At 30.3% G+C, this 16,784-nt stretch overlaps 1 protein-coding gene across 10 annotated transcripts in view; it reads left to right on the top strand.

Annotated features, from left to right (window-relative positions):
* The window catches only part of LOC134706871 (5'-AMP-activated protein kinase subunit gamma-1-like), a 170,114-nt gene that overhangs the window by 88,635 nt on the left and 64,695 nt on the right, over positions 1-16,784 (top strand). The window contains exon 1 of one of the 10 annotated variants that reach the window (XM_063566203.1): positions 13,546-13,683. The exons of 8 other annotated variants lie outside the window; for them this stretch is intronic. The gene's annotated coding sequence lies outside the window, so the exon portion shown is untranslated. Of the gene's footprint in view, positions 1-13,545; positions 13,684-13,793; positions 13,814-16,784 lie in introns of those variants that run through there. One more of the 10 variants, XM_063566202.1, reaches the window with a different exon arrangement.

The following is a 16,784-nucleotide window of genomic DNA, read 5'->3' as shown; positions in this document are numbered from 1 at the left end:
TGTACTTTTAATACATTCTAGTTGAAATAAGTTTTAACCCATATTAATAGAAAACAAGTTTCCTGTGATCCTTATTTGGTGGTCTGAAGAGTACCAAATACAACCTGTAGTTATATCCATTGATTATTCTCTTTCTATTATTGGATAAATATGTAATTTTGTAGTTAATAAGATCATTCATATTATAACTGAACTCTATCTAAACTTTGAACCTTATGTTATTAATTTATTTTATTAATTTCCATAAATGATTTATGTTTTTGAATTATCTTCGAATTGTGTTTAGAAATTTTGATGTTCATTTTCTAGGAATATTCTTATATTTTTGTAAAAAGCCTGTTAATACTGTTTTAAGAAAGACTGATTATAAAGTTTTCATGCCAGAATACAATCACGTTATAATGATTCCATCAGCAAAGTTATTTATAAAAATTAGCAAGTCCTCTCTGATTTCAATAACACTAAATCTAATGCCATTGCTATTGAATTATTTGTATGAAATAGTGGTATAGCTATTGAATTATTTGTATGAAATAACAAGTTTACACAGTTTATTTGATTGTTTGTCATGAAAAAGTATTGTTAAAATGAAACAGATTAACTATTGTCTACTGAAATGATGTTTAACTTTCATTGGATCTCTGGTGCTTGCTAAAATATTTTACAGTTTCACAAAATTTTCATCAAAATCTCAAACAAGTTTGCATAAAGCTTTAATCATGGCCTTCTGATGAGGTGGATTTTTAACAACCTGGTCTTTGCAAGGTCGTTCCATTATGGTCATATAGAATCTATGTCATCAGATTGAACAATAAACATACTATGGCAAAATTAACAACATATATTACATAATATAAAACATGGGTTGACAGGAGAGAGCAATAATGAAATACTATGACAAATATAAAGTTATGAAACTATCAATCGAATATATTCCATACAAATTTTATATAATTTGATAGTGAGAGACTAACTAGACCCTTGAATTAATACAATGGTCTATGACTTTTTAAGGCCAAGAACAATAAAACATTAGTAAAAATTGTTCTGAACCATCATCTTGTAGGATTAAATACAGAACTTCAACATTTATGTCACTGAGACCCACAAAGGTATTGTGATCCAAGGGTCATTGCAAAAGAGCTCTATTAGTGGATTCAAATTTTATTTAGTGTCCATATTGATTAATTCTGTGCTCTCATTATGATTATAACATTGATAGCTAGAATTTGATGCTTACTCATGATTTAAATAAACATATTTATATCTTTTTATTGTAGGTAAGTGTTATAATATAGAAAAGTCCAAGGATTTTGAGATACAAAGACACATGGTCTGTATGAATAGAGAATAATTGATGTTTTATTGAGCTGTTACTGTAATTTATACAAGTTCCAAAGTACAACGGACAATTACCAAGCAATTTATCACTTACTCTCTGAAAACTCTTTTTTTTTATGTCAATTCCGAACAACACTACATTAAATTTCACGGAATTCATACTTTTTTTTTTTATCCAGGGAAATAAACAGCTGATTCAACTTATTTTAGTTATAAAAAATAATATAAAGTTGTATAGTTTTCTTATGCAGAGATTTATCAATGCTAAAAATTCGTTCTAATTGACAATAATATTGGACATCTTAATTTAAATGCATCTATTCTTTTATTAAATTCATTTTCAAAAATGCTAAAGACATCAACAGTTTTTGTTCTCTGCTTGGAATTCATACTTTGTTTTCATACTTATACAGATACAAGTAGATTTGAAAAAAATAAGATATGGTATGATTGCCAATCATCATAGACAACTCTCCTGAAGAAACCCAGAGATGAAGAACTGTAGGTCACTGTATTACCTTCAACAATGAGCAAAACCGAAATTGTATATGCATTGAGTAAGCTATATAAAGCCATCAAATGACAAAACAGAACAAAATTCAAAAAAAGAAAACTAACTAGCTGAACATATTGAGAGCCTTTGAACAAGTGACACACATATGTCACATGTAACTTATCCTAATGTTCAGGATTTTTTTTTTATCAAAGACCAGAAGTGATGTTATCATATTTCCATATGTTACTTGATGTTCAAGTGCTGCTTAGAATTTTATACTTTGATAGCCAACATTCACTTTAAAGAAAAAACATAAATGTAAGATACATGTTTCAGCAAAATAACCTTAGCAATTATTATAGTTGGTTAACTATTATAATCTTTTTGAATAATTTTACAAAAACTGAATGACTGAACTAAAAGTTTGTTTGAAACATGAAAAGCTGTTCTGTGACTTCAGAACTTTATGGTGACCATTTATTGCAAGCAGTCTAAAGAACTATTCAGTGTCAGGTCCAGGATAGTGGAAAAGATGTTTTTTTTTTTTTATGTTTTCTTGAATTACCCACTTCTTTACTTTAAAAATCATTGATTTTCCTCTGATAGTTTTGTCTTTCATAAACATAATTATCTGTCTTCCCATGAGATTCATTATCACAATTATAGATAGAGAGATAGATAAATTTTATTTCCAATGGAGGATGCATTATTCATTATTTATTGGTAAATTTAGTGCAATGATAAGAACAATAAACATTTACAATATAGATAATAAAAAAGAAAAACAGCTCAAATATGGATTATAAAATGCGTTCATAATATAACCAAAAACAAACATAATGTTCACTGTTCTTGTCACTAGATATTATATACAAATCTTGAACATGATTTTATTCCATGATTTTATTTCTTTTTTATTGACAACATTTTAGCAGATAAATTGGATTTGAGTAACACTAGATCCATGGTGTCATACTAAACAATTAGTTGCCTCTGAATTCCCATGTTATTTGTTATAGAAGACACATATGTGGGGGATTGACATAACATAGTTTCTAAAAGGTTTCCAATGCCATAAAATAGCACATGATTTCCAATGTTTAGTGGGTAGTGATGACTATCACTGTTTTATTGAGCTCTAATATTGTCAATCATGTAGATGGTTGTTTTCATGAAACACAAACTAATTTTCATTTTCCATTGATTTAATTTTGCTGACTTGTAGTACATAAGTACTGGTGTAAAGAGTTTAGAAATAAATTAAGAAAACATCTGTTTATTGGATAGTCATTAGGAATAGGATATGCATGATAGATATTACACTGTTTAGTATGTTCAATACTGTTGTATTGATATGGTAATTATTTACACATTGACTGTGAACTGGAACAAACTCTAGAGGAATGTGTCACATATAGATCAACCAGTCCATAACAGAGGGAGACCTTGTCATATGACACTTTATTCAGCCCTTCATACTCTTTTAAATCTTGAGCTTTCTGTCTTAAGAAACTAGCATCTGTTGGAGTTCTGGGTTATAATATCAATGGGATAAATGGAAATCAACGTATGGTCTTTAACAATAAGCAAGTGTCCATACCAATGTGTCAAGCTCGTGTAAGTTCTGATTAACAACTAAGATGATAACTATGATTCTGACATTGGACAGCTACATTAACACAGATGATTATCATTTTGTATTGGGACCTTGATGGCGAGTGATCTAAGTTACTACTGTATTCACTAGCCAGTCAACACTGAGGTTATGAGATACAACCCTGCTCATGCAGATGCAGTCTACTCCAATCTTAATGGACAAGGATTAGGTCAGTTTTCCTATGGGAGGTCCTGGTGTTTTCCATTAAAAACTGACCGCCACGAAATAGCCCAAAAACGGTGCTTTAAATTATATAAAAATCAACCAAATGATAAAAGGAGATTACTAAACCAGTAAATGTTATGATAGCAACATGCTTTTCATGAGTGTAGGTGGTGATAGGTTAAATTCCAGACTGGGTCAAATCAAAGACTTTATCATTAGATTGTAGATTGGATGACTTGGGGTCCGAATTTGTGCTTCTCATTTATAAGCATGTTATTGTCCTGAATATGCATTTACAATTTACTGCTGGACATCAATGACCAATCAATCAATAATGTGATAGGTTGACAGTATATATATATATTATATAACTTTGTTTTTGTTAATACATGTACAAACTATGACTTGTCAGCTTTGTATGGCTCCTACTAGTGCTTGATAAGACAATAAAAAGGAACAATATTTCTCTGTGTGTTTTCTTAAGGTTCTTGTTTTATATTTTTCTACCAGAGACCACACAATAAATGAATTATTTAAAAAGGGTTTTTAACCTGAGATCAGCAAACAACATACTGTTTGGCCTACATATTCTAATGTTAAATACCTTATGTTTCAAGGACCATATAGTTCATAGAGAATATCAACGTTTTTTATTGTGATTTTTATCTGGAATACAACCTAAAGTTTAGGTGTATTGATTACACAAATGTTTAATATTATAAAACTACTGTGGTTCAATGTTAAAAACCTTTTATCAATGATCAAGATAAAAAAAAACTTAAAAAGTGTCTGTATATGATAAATCCCATATTCATTTTTTCTTTAAAGGTCAAGCCATGCATTGCCAATGAATTCCCATATCCTTTTTTCTTAGTAAAGCTTTGTATTAACTGGCAATAACTGATAGAGACAACAAGGCTTAATAATGTTCCGAGTTTAGAAATAAAGATTTAAAACTAGTATGCAGAATAAACTGAACAACAGCTGTTCTGTATCTTGTGAAACTTAATATGATCAATATTTCATTTAAATATTGAAGTGCAACTGAAAATTTAGGTTGTTTTATGATCTTGTTGACCTATTGTTTGATTTGAATCATAAAGTATAAAAGGAGACTTAAGTATCTCTAGCTATAACTATTACAGATACATGGTCTCTCTCCCTACAGTCTTATCTTGTAAAGCTATTTCTTGTTGTTGCTGCTGCAAAGCCTAAACACTGCAGATAATTTCTAACGAAGATCTATCTGTACGACCACTGCAATTCAGTACAACTATGATCTCTCCAAGTCTGTAAAGATTACGACAGTTCAGTACTACAAAGACCTTCATGAATAGACCACTGCAGTTCCAGGAAAAGGGGGGGGGTGTCTTTTTTTTGAAAGATCAATGTATTTGAATGGAGACATATGGTTGGACCCAACCTTTTATCCTGGGTTGGAACACCAACCCCCCCTTTTATCCTGGGTTGGAACTCCCCCCCCCCCCTATTATCCTGGGTTGGGACCCCTCCTCCCTTTTTAAATGACAGGGTCTGCTCCTGAGTTTAGTACTACTACTCTCTCAGTACAGATAATACTGCAGTTTATTCCTACAATAACCACTGCAGCTCACTACAACTACATCATACATGTTGCCTGTACAGATCATGGCAACCAATACCTAATACATGGTCTCCCTACTTTGCATGTCATGTAACCCTTTTTGATTTAGCTTTACAATCTTTGATTTAGCTTTACAAATAGAAAGTTGCATAACAATAATTATTTGGTTAATAAAGTTAAGGCATTTTAATTCTCTTTGGTGAAACTTAAGTTTTAAATGCAAAACTACTGTTGAGTGGTTTATTTTTGTGGGTATCAATTTTCGTGGATTAATGAAAATTGATATTTGATTCTGTGGTTTTGTAAATCTCTGCAAACAAAGCCTGTAGAAAGTATGTAATTTGTTGAACATTTTAATTCATGGTTCACCTATACCCACAAAATCCAGGAAAATTGGTATCCAAAGAATAATAATGAATCCACAGTATGTAAGGATCCAGAATTTTTAATAAGGAGAGGGGCCTCATTCACAATATATGTACCTCCATAAGTTAGGCATTGACCCCTGAAAACAAGATGATTATTATCTTCCTCATAATAAACTGTGTGAAGGTCAGCATTAAGTCAGTAAAGTATAATTAGATAATATTGAGTTAAGTAGGAAGCATATGGTGTTTATTGTCTCAAGCATTCTTTATCTCACATTATATCAAGTGACCAAACCTTTATTATAGATCTTAGATATATAGCACAATATAGAGGGTGATAATTTACATTTCTTTTGTATTACAAGATTTGTTAGCCAGAAAAAATGTAACAAGATATTCATTATAAATATAAGCTAAACACATGAGAAGGGTGAGCTTTATTTGGTGTATCCAATTTATACCAGGATATAATGGTTTAGTCATAGACAAATCTAAGGGTAAAACAATTGTCTGATTACATAGAGAATAACTGAAGCATGACTGGAGGCCCCCCTTTTATTCCAGTTCAGTCAGTGGGCTCCCCCTTATAAAAAGTTCTCAGGATCCACCACTGTCAATCCAAAATGATAGCTTGTTATAAAGGAGGGGTGACTAAAATTCAGCAATGTTAACCTAATTCCATGGTAAAGCATGAGAAATCTACAATATCCAATTACATTAACTGGATGCATAATGGAATCAAAGTATTAATTTAAGAAATGCATTTTGTATTACATTTGTATTGTTTGTATTCAGCCTGTTATAACATACCTTAATCTCACATTTTGTTGATGAACAATTGCAATAATAACACATACAATTAAGTCTGAATTGACAGTATTTTTATTGTTCAGATAGAAATAGTTAAGGAATAATAGAGCTACAATGAGTTTAGAATGATAGACAATGCCATGACCAACACTCTTTATAAACTTGCAGATAGAATTATATAAAATCTAACATGTTCAATTATATTGATGCTTTTAATCCTTATCTTCAGATTTTTCTGTTTGTCTGTTATTTGTTATATGGAACACAGCTTTGAGTAAACATCATGTTTTTTCGTTTAATCCTTTCTTTGGTGTAAACTTGATGATTATGGTGATTATTACAAAGTGAACTGTTAATTTTAATTTAAAACTTCAGCTGTTTTTATAAAACTTTAAGATGACAATACAAATTATTCTCTAGTTTGATCAATTATTGGTTCTAATAAGATGTGGATATACTTTTGTTAGGTATGATCCTTTAGATTTTTATTTAGTTTTTATACGACCGCAAATTTTGAAAAAAATTTCGTCGTATATTGCTATCACGTTGGCGTCGTCGTCGTCGTCCGAATACTTTTAGTTTTCGCACTCTAACTTTAGTAAAAGTGAATAGAAATCTATGAAATTTTAACACAAGGTTTATGACCATAAAAGGAAGGCTGGTATTGATTTTGGGAGTTTTGGTCCCAACATTTTAGGAATTAGGGGCCAAAAAGGGCCCAAATAAGCATTTTCTTGGTTTTCGCACTATAACTTTAGTTTAAGTTAATAGAAATCTATGAAATTTTGACACAAGGTTTATGACCACAAAAGAAAGGTTGGGATTGATTTTGGGAGTTTTGGTTTCAACAGTTTAGGAATTAGGGGCCAAAAAAGGGCCCAAATAAGCATTATTCTTGGTTTTCGCACAATAACTTTAGTTAAAGTAAATAGAAATCAATGAAATTTGAACACAATGTTTATGACCACAAAAGGAAGGTTGATATTGATTTTGGGAGGTTTGGTCCCAACAGTTTAGGAAATAGGGGCCAAAAAGGGACCCAAATAAGCATTTTTCTTGGTTTTCGCACCATAGCGTTAGTATAAGTAAATAGAAATCTATGAAATTTAAACACAAGGTTTATGACTATAAAAGGAAGGTTGGTATTGATTTTGGGAGTTTTAGTCCCAACAGTTAAGGAAAAAGGGGCCCAAAGGGTCCAAAATTAAACTTTGTTTGATTTCATCAAAATTGAATAATTGGGGTTCTTTAATATGCCGAATCTAACTGTGTATGTAGATTCTTAATTTTTGGTCCTGTTTTCAAATTGGTCTACATTAAGGTCCAAAGGGTCCAAAATTAAACTTAGTTTGATTTTAACAAAAATTGAAACCTTGGGGTTCTTTGATATGCTGAATCCAAAAATGTATTTAGATTTTTGATTATTGGCCCAGTTTTCAAGTTGGCCCAAATCGAGGTCCAAAATTAAACATTGTTTGATTTCATCAAAAATTGAATAATTGGGGTTCTTTGATATGCCAAATCTAACGGTGTATGTAGATTCTTAATTTTTGGTCCAGTTTTAAAATTGGTCTAAATTAAAGTGCAAAGGGTCCAAAATTAAACTAAGTTTGATTTTAACCAAAATTAAATTCTTGGGCCTCTTTGATATGCTGAATCTAAACATGTACTTAGATTTTTGATTATGGGCCCAGTTTTCAAGTTGGTCTAAATCAGGATCTAAAATTATTATATTAAGTATTGTGCAATAGCAAGTCTTTTCAATTGCACAGTATTGTGCAATGGCAAGAAATATCTAATTTCACAATATTGTGAAATAGCAATTATTTTTTTTAATTAAGAGTTATCTTTCTTTGTCCAGTATAGTAAGCAAGAAATATCAGCAAGAATTTTTTTTAATTGGAGTTATCTTTCTTTGTCCAGAATAAACTTAAATCTTTGTTATATACAATATACAATGTATATATATACAATATACAATGTATATTCACTTTTTACTACCAACTGATAAATTTAAATAATCTTTACCATTCAGTGATAACAAGCAGTTTTTTTACATCTTAATATTTTATGATGTATTTAAATGAGTAGTAATTGTTGCAAACTCCATTAGAATATTTTAATTGAAATTAGTTTTGGAATAAGGGAAAGGGGGATGTGATTAAAAAATTGGGTTCAATTTTTCTCATTTGAAATTTCATAAATAAAAAGAAAATTTCTTCAAACATTTTTTTGAGAGGATTAATATTCAACAGCATAGTGAATTGCTCTAAGAGAAAACAAAAATTTTAAGTTCATTTGAATACATTCATTCTGTGTCAGAAACCTATGCTGTGTCAACTATTTAATCACAATCCAAATTTAGAGCTGAATCCAGCTTGAATGTTGTGTCCATACTTGCCCCAACCGTTCAGGGTTCAACCTCTGCGGTCGTATAAAGCTACGCCCTGCGGAGCATCTGGTTCTAGATATCTACCAATTAGATTTGTTACCAAAGTTCCAAACATAATGAGATCTTCTGATCATTTGTATTTAGGTTCAAAGCATCTCTTTAAATTTATAAAATCAAAGTTCCAAGTAGATATAAAACTGACTGTTTCTCTGAGAGTTCCAAATAGTTCTACATTATACTGTTACTAACAGGGTTCCAAGTAGTTCTTAAACTTATTACCAGTTCACAAAGATCAAGTTTAAATGTTGGTGGTATCACTTTCATTGTTCTTGAGTTATGTCCCTTTGCAAATTGAAAAAAATGCAGAATTTGTAGAATATTTACAAGCAGGCCATCTGGGTCTCCCATTCCCATATACACCTTCTCTGTTTATTTAAAACTAAAGACTCTTACATAGGGTTGAGCCTCTAATATTGAGGTCACAGATACTTAAAATGAACTTGAACTTGTACGTTAAAGGGGATCTGGATGAAAGCTTTAAAAGAACCACACTTCTGAAGAACTACTTAGACATATGGCAATTTAGAGAAAGACTATTGACTTTGAGGGAACAATATAATATGAACGTTCACTTGGCTCTAAGACCTTGATCTGAGGCCATTTATATATAATCCTGTTATTGTATTGTTTGGCTATTTCCCTGTATGTGAACTTTGTCTACATCAATAATTGTCACTTACAGATTATTGGAGAATATATATATTTGTCCACTAATATAATGACCTTATTGACTAAATTCATACAGAAACTTTGATAACTAGATAAATTATAGTGTTACCAAGTGGTTTATAAACATCAGAACTTAACAATACTGGTTGTTCAATAGTTTGGAAAGCCATTATAATTATAGAAATCTCTAAAACTATCATATTTTCTGTAAACAAAGCTTTATAACAATAAGATAACATTAGTGGTATTAATATGACACAGCAATAACCAGAATGTATATTGGACAAGAAAATATGACATTATAGGTTTGTCAGAAGTAAATTAACTTCTTATAATCCCCAATTGGTGGTTACTTGGTGATATTAGCAATTTCAGATGGCTAATGTCATATAAATATCTTTAACTAGATTGGGTTAAATGGGGTTTCTGTATCATTTATCTTTATAGGCATAGTGATCTCATCATCATGGTTTTAATCTTTTATTTCTGAAATGTATTTTCATATGGATAAAAAAATAGATTTGAATTCTCTTGAGAGCTCCCCTGTTTTGCTATTTGTTCTCTTACAAGGTTTTCTTCTAATTTGTTCAAGCATCTTATGTGACAAATGTAGTATAAAGATGGTTTATCAATATCAATTTACAAAAAGCATCAGTCATGCAATAACCAATTTAATGCCTCAATAATGTACACAAACCTAAACTGTTATGTACGGAAAATATTTAAAAAAAAACAAACATGTACCTGTGACAATGTTTTTAAACTGGTTAAGTAGTGTTCGAGACTTGAGATTTTAATTGTTGGTAAGACTTACTGTTGGCTATGTTTTTCATTCATTGTCTTGTCATATTTTCAGATGGTCAGGGTTTTTTTGTTTGTTTAATTGTTTTTCATTTTGTCATGTCAGATCAGATAATAGCTTTCTATATGGAAAGGGTAATTGGTTCATTATTGAACAAAAGATTTAACCATGGGTCAATTGTAATTTGTCAATGAAAAGGTTTCACTTGTTCTTCAGGAAAACATTTATTATTGTTTCTTTGGCTTAGTTAATGTGTTGTGTCTTAGTCTGACAATGCTCTTCTATTTTTAATGTCTGTACGACTGTAGTTTGTTATAGTAATGATCTTGTCTTTTTTAGTGAAAACAATTTTTTGTTTGTTTCATTTCTTTTATATTTAGTCATGTATAAAGATTATAGAATTAACATTAAATGTATGGTTAATTAAATCTGTAACATGATGGTAATGTCTTCAGGGTTTAGCCAAAATAGTTACCTATTCACAGTTTTTTTACCGCTTTGTATTCGTTGGCAATGATGTTTTGTCAACAGATTTTCAAGAGTAAAATAAAGGTTGTATCTGAGAGGATTAGTCAGTACCCTGTTTTTTTATTAGTATTCATGTTGCTCAATGTCTGCTTTTCTGTGAGATATTTTTTGTGAACTGTTTGTTCATCTTTTGGCTGAGTTGCATAAATTGCACAACTTCTGTAAATTTGTAAATGTTTTCTTGGGAACCCAAAAGTTGCGAAAAACTGAAGATACCTTTTTGTAATTAATTCCTCCTAAAGCTTTGAACCCAGAACAGAAAGATTACACATATATTGAGGTTGTACACTTACATATTATGGATTCTTTGAGGGATTATTTCCTTTAAGCTTTCCCATTAGTTTTCAGGCCCGTAGCCAGGAATTTCCAAAGGGGGATTTGTTTGACTCACAAACTCGACTTTAACAGTCACAATTCAAACAGAACATTTACTTTAACAGTGCTTATTTGTTTTCAAGGGGGGGGGGGGGGTTCGTCCGAACCCCCCTGGCTACGGGTATGGTTTTTATGTGACTTTTTCAGCTAATAAATCTTAAATGACCACAGATTTTTCTTAAAAAAACTACCTCTGGTTTGATTCTGCTTTTCTTTTCAAGATGAAAACTCTGTTTCTTCTGTTAAACTTGTTTAGATTTTAGTCCCACTGATAGTCTTGTGAAGATGAATTGTGTTTGACATACTGAATTATAAACTTTGTACTTGATGAGTTTTTAGTTGAGTTTTTAGTTGTTAAGATGTTTGTAATCTTACCAAATACATTCTGACAATCTGTTTCCATAAAGTTGGTGTAAACATGTACAAGAAATAATATTTTTAGTAACATATTGTGGAAAATTAATACTGTTTTATATCAAGGTATTTTGTCTGATGTTCATTTTCTGGAGAGAGAAAAGCCTTGTTTATCTATTCAATTCATTCTTAATAAACACCAATTAATTATTTCTGTTATTTGATCATGTTTAAGTTTATTCCTGGAATTCTGCTCTTGGCTTGAACTACATCAAAGTGACGTAGAAAACTTGAGAGAGTTGTTTTAAGTTGCCGTTCCACAGGAGCTCAGCATAAAAGTACAGATACAGTACATAAGAATGTGCAGTGAATAGAGAATTTAATTTGGAAATTAAGGAAAGCCTCTTCTTCTTTATAGGCTCATTATATATGTAACCTGTGGTCCTTTCAGTTGTTTATCTCCGCTATAAGTTTTTGAATCCATTATAATACATGTACATCATGTAGGAGATATGTTTTGCAGACATGTACTACTGATACGATAAAATAACTACCAAGCTAAAACATTATTGAATATATCAGGTTATGGCTTTATTGTGAGAATAGATGTCAGTTTTATTTACAACATGAACCTAAGATAAAGATAATTGAATCATAAGTGATGTTTTTTCATTCTTCATTAAGTAAATTTCTTTACCATGAAAGTTTGTTCTGAGCACAGTAATTGTTATTGATAGAAGTGTCTTCTCTTTATTGAATTTATTATCTGGTCTCTGCTGCCATACAGTATGTCTGTCAAATCTACAGAGATACTCTGTGGCTATTTTCCAGGATATTCACTTATTACTGTATATGTCAGAGTCTGTTTGGAATGGTGTTGGGTTGATTAAGATAACTTAATTTTGCTCCATTATACCATAAAAAGGTTCTGTTGAATCTTATGATGTTATTTTATCAGAATATTTCTAATTGAATGACAAATATGATTGTGAGTGTTTGAGAGAGCAATCTTAACATTTTACTTTTGTCTCAAAATCATCAATATTTTTTTTTGTTTTAAAGCTAAAGAAATTATGAATGTTTCTTTTTGTTCTAGATTCTGACATAAAGTACCAAGGTATTAGTAAATAATGTTTTTTTAACAACCTGACACTAATATATCTTGCCAATCTCCCTGATTGCCTCTGTTTATATCTCATTTGTATTTAAGCTACAAATGAAGGAATCATGACAATGCAAAGCTATATTGGATTACAACTTGTTTTTAAGTTAATCCTCATAATTTTTTAATTCTTGAAATATTTAGAATCTTTAATTGACTGTGTTACAACATACATGTATAGTTTGATGTAGCAATAAGAAGAGTATTTCCATAATTTAGGGCTCAGGTAAGGTTGGCCACACTCTTGTTACATTGTTCTCATCTGCCATCTTTATAGGCAATGATTGCAAATGTTCCTGCTGAAAGTTTAGTTTTTATCAGGCCCTTTGGCTTCTACCACAAATAAGACATTGTCACCAGGAGTCTTAAAAGTGGGGTAAAACATCTATCAATCAATATACATATTTCTGAAAATCTATTTAAAGTTTAAATGGGAAGTGTTGCCCATTTAAAAGAAGTTCAAATTTCTGCAAATGTTTTGGACAATTCTGCCCACTAAAATTCATTTCAAAGCTGCTTTTTATTTATTTATTTTACAAAAATATACAAAGAATTTAAGTTGAATGTATACAGATTTTGCTGATAGCAGTTTTTCAAATATGTACAATAGTTTGATGAACCCTATTATAATTAAGTTCAAGGTCCAATAAGAGTAAACATTTTGTGGACTGTGTCAATATCAGATCCAATACAAAATTTGGACAATAGATAATTCCTTTCTCTTGTTTAAACATCAGCCTATTGGAAATCATTTCAGTCAAATATCTGTTAAAGTTAAACTGTGTAAGATCACTGCAGAGGATTTGTATTATGTTTAAACATCTGTCAAGTTGTAAAGCTCAATGAAAACTTGCTCAAATGCAAATAATTAGAGTGTAAACGCACTGTCAAATATCAGCAGGTAAAATCTGATTACGTCATACATGTACCAGTATTATACACTACTTTCTATAAATATATAATTTTACAAGGATTTAATCTTCCATGTGAACTACGTAAATTGGAGTATTCATTTAACATTTATTGGACAGGTAAGGTCTTTAATAAATTTTTATAGGATTTATTTTCTTCTTTTAGAATTTGAACAGTTATGGCCTAGTTATATCATTTTAAAATACTGTACTTGTGTTGTATGTTGAAATAAGTGATTATGTGGTGATTATGTGGTGATTAGGTACACATGATTTCTACTTTTTGTGTTGAGGGCTATTATTTTCAAACTTTTTTTTCCAACTATTAATAAGCCAGTAAGTTTGCTCGTAATAACTGGAGATATTGGCTTGATCTTGTATGCGTAGTTTGTGCAATTTCTTAGGAAAATCTTTGAAAAATTAATGAACAAATGAAACCAAATATGGCTGAACCTTTTGCTTTGTGTGGCATATTTACCACATTTTGGTTCTCTGTTGCAAATAAGCATGTAAGCCTTGGGACATACAGTTTTTCTTACTCTGTAGAAGGTTTAAGAATGTTCTTAAAATAATGAACCAGGTTATCAAAAAAAAACACTTCCTTTTTGTTGACCTTAATTATTGAAATTTATTGTACCATGGCCACTATCGTTTGTCCTCATTTTACATTATGAAAGCATACAGAAGATTTTTTAAATATTCACATTTGGAGTAGATCGACATTTTGAACTTCCATAATTGGATCATGATTCAATAGCTAGATAGATTGAATCTTACTGAGTGTGTTCTAAAGAGTCCATATTTTTCTAGTTTTTCTACAGATTTTTGTAAAGATTACTGCAAGTTTGAAAAAAAAAAAAATCAATCCTGTTCAAAGTTTGATTGTAAATTACCATTTGAATGAATCTGAATATATGTATAATTTAGATTTCTTTGCTATCAAAGACCAATTTTACAGTTAATAATATGCTTTTACTGTTAGATTCTTTGAGGGCATGGATCTAAGCATTTTTTCTCCTTATATAACCATATATTGACCTTATATACAAAAAAAATCATAGATTCTTTTGATTAGATAAATTGTTTATGATTATATTAATTAGATTTTTGCTAAACTCATTTGCTATTCTTTACAGTTTGTAATAAATATATTCTTTATTTTCAGGTAAGTACAGAGAAAAATAGTGTACAGTAAAAAAAAGGTCCCCATGATATTATGGACTGGAATACATTCCTTAAAGGATTATACATTTGAAAAAGAATTAGTTAAAGTTTGTTCTATATGTAAATTCAATGGGATATTTCCATTCTGCTAGTATAAAATGTGTGCTTTGTAAGTAAGTCAATGAAGATCTAAGGTAGGTCTATGATTTGAAGATCTATTTTCTAACAAAGATAAAAGCTGCAATAAATAATGTTACCAAAGGACAAGATGCAATGAGGGCTTTTATTGGCCTAACTTTACTAATTACTAAAATCTGAAAAGTTGAGATTATAATTTATGTCTATTTAAAATTTGTTAATGAAAAGTAAAAAGGAGTAGTTTTTATTACCCATGAAATCAGAATATATGCAGTTTTGACGTTACTTACAGATCCTCCTATGTGTTTTAGTGAAAAATACATATATTTACGTCTTTTTTGCATAGTTTTTGAACACCTTTATATAGAGACCATGCAAGAGCCAAACAGATAATTTACCACAATGTTAGTCTATTGTGGGGAAATATGCATTTTTTCCATTCAAGTAGAAAAAATGTATTTTGATATCTTTTAGCTATAAATCTATGTAAATATGTATGATACTTCAAAGATATTATCAGTTTAAAGTTTGCACTATGTTATTGACCATTCTTAAGCTTGATTCCAGTAGCTAAGTTATATCTCATTTTTAAGGCCAAAAGGACCCTTGATGTGCCTCTACTTTGGCCTGTTGGACATTTCAAGTTAGATTTAGGAACAACTACCAAAATAAAACCACAATGATTTTACTTTGAAAGTATTATTACCTTTAGGGTACAGTTATTGTTATTTCTGATTTACTGACTGCAGCCTTGAAATTTAAAACCCAAGACTAGGTTTCTATTGATTTTACTATCCAATATCTGCAAAGTTTCAAACTACAAATTAAAAAAAAAGTTGAAAAGTGTCATATGATTGTAAGTTATAGGCAAGCCTAAAAAAAAAATGTATTTCAAATTAATTTTTGTATGACAAATGTTGGCACAACAACAGAGACTTTCATAAACTTTCCAAATTTCTGGTTGACTGTTTTGTTTTACCCCCAAAGTATTGCAAAACAATATTCAAATTCTACCAGTTTCTTTTTGAGTAATTTATGAGCATAGCATATACAGAATAATGTCTGATTTATGAAGACGGCTTTTAGCTATTTTCAGCTTGGTTTTTACAGGAAGCTATTTACCAGGAATGCATTGTTGTTTTTAATGCTATTTATGATGGCATTATCAGGATAGTTTGTAAATTTGCTTTCACTTTATTATGGATAAACTAAAAGCTTTTTATTGATTTGAATCCTCAGGGTTTTTTCAGTGCTATAAATTTGAAGTAAAACAAAGTTGAGAGAAATTTAATATAGATTGCAATACTACAGACTCTTGTGGACTTGTGTTTTATCAGCTTGAAATTCTTATCATGTTTTCTTTTTTACATTTACTGTTTCAAAGATTAATTGTTTTTCTTATTTTCTCTATTTATCTAATGGGTCAGTTATTGTTACTGAAACTATTAGAACCAGCAGAAAATCTTATTTGATTCTTACGTTCAAAATTATGACCATCGTTACTGGTTTTTATACGACCGCAAAATTTGAAAAATTTTTCGTCGTATATTGCTATCACTTAGGCGTTGTCGTCGTCGTCGTCCGAATACTTTTAGTTTTCGCACTCTAACTTTGGTAAAAGTGAATAGAAATCTATGAAATTTTAACACAAGGTTTATGACCACAAAAGGAAGGTTGGTATTGATTTTGGGAGTTTTGGTCCCAACATTTTAGGAATTAGGGGCCAAAAAGGGCCCAAATAAGCATTTTCTTGGTTTTCGCACTATAACTTTAGTTTAAGTTAATAGAT

The sequence above is a fragment of the Mytilus trossulus genome, chromosome 2 (assembly GCF_036588685.1).
Source record: "Mytilus trossulus isolate FHL-02 chromosome 2, PNRI_Mtr1.1.1.hap1, whole genome shotgun sequence".
Taxonomy (NCBI): domain Eukaryota; kingdom Metazoa; phylum Mollusca; class Bivalvia; order Mytilida; family Mytilidae; genus Mytilus; species Mytilus trossulus.
This window is presented reverse-complemented; position numbering and strand designations above follow the sequence as displayed.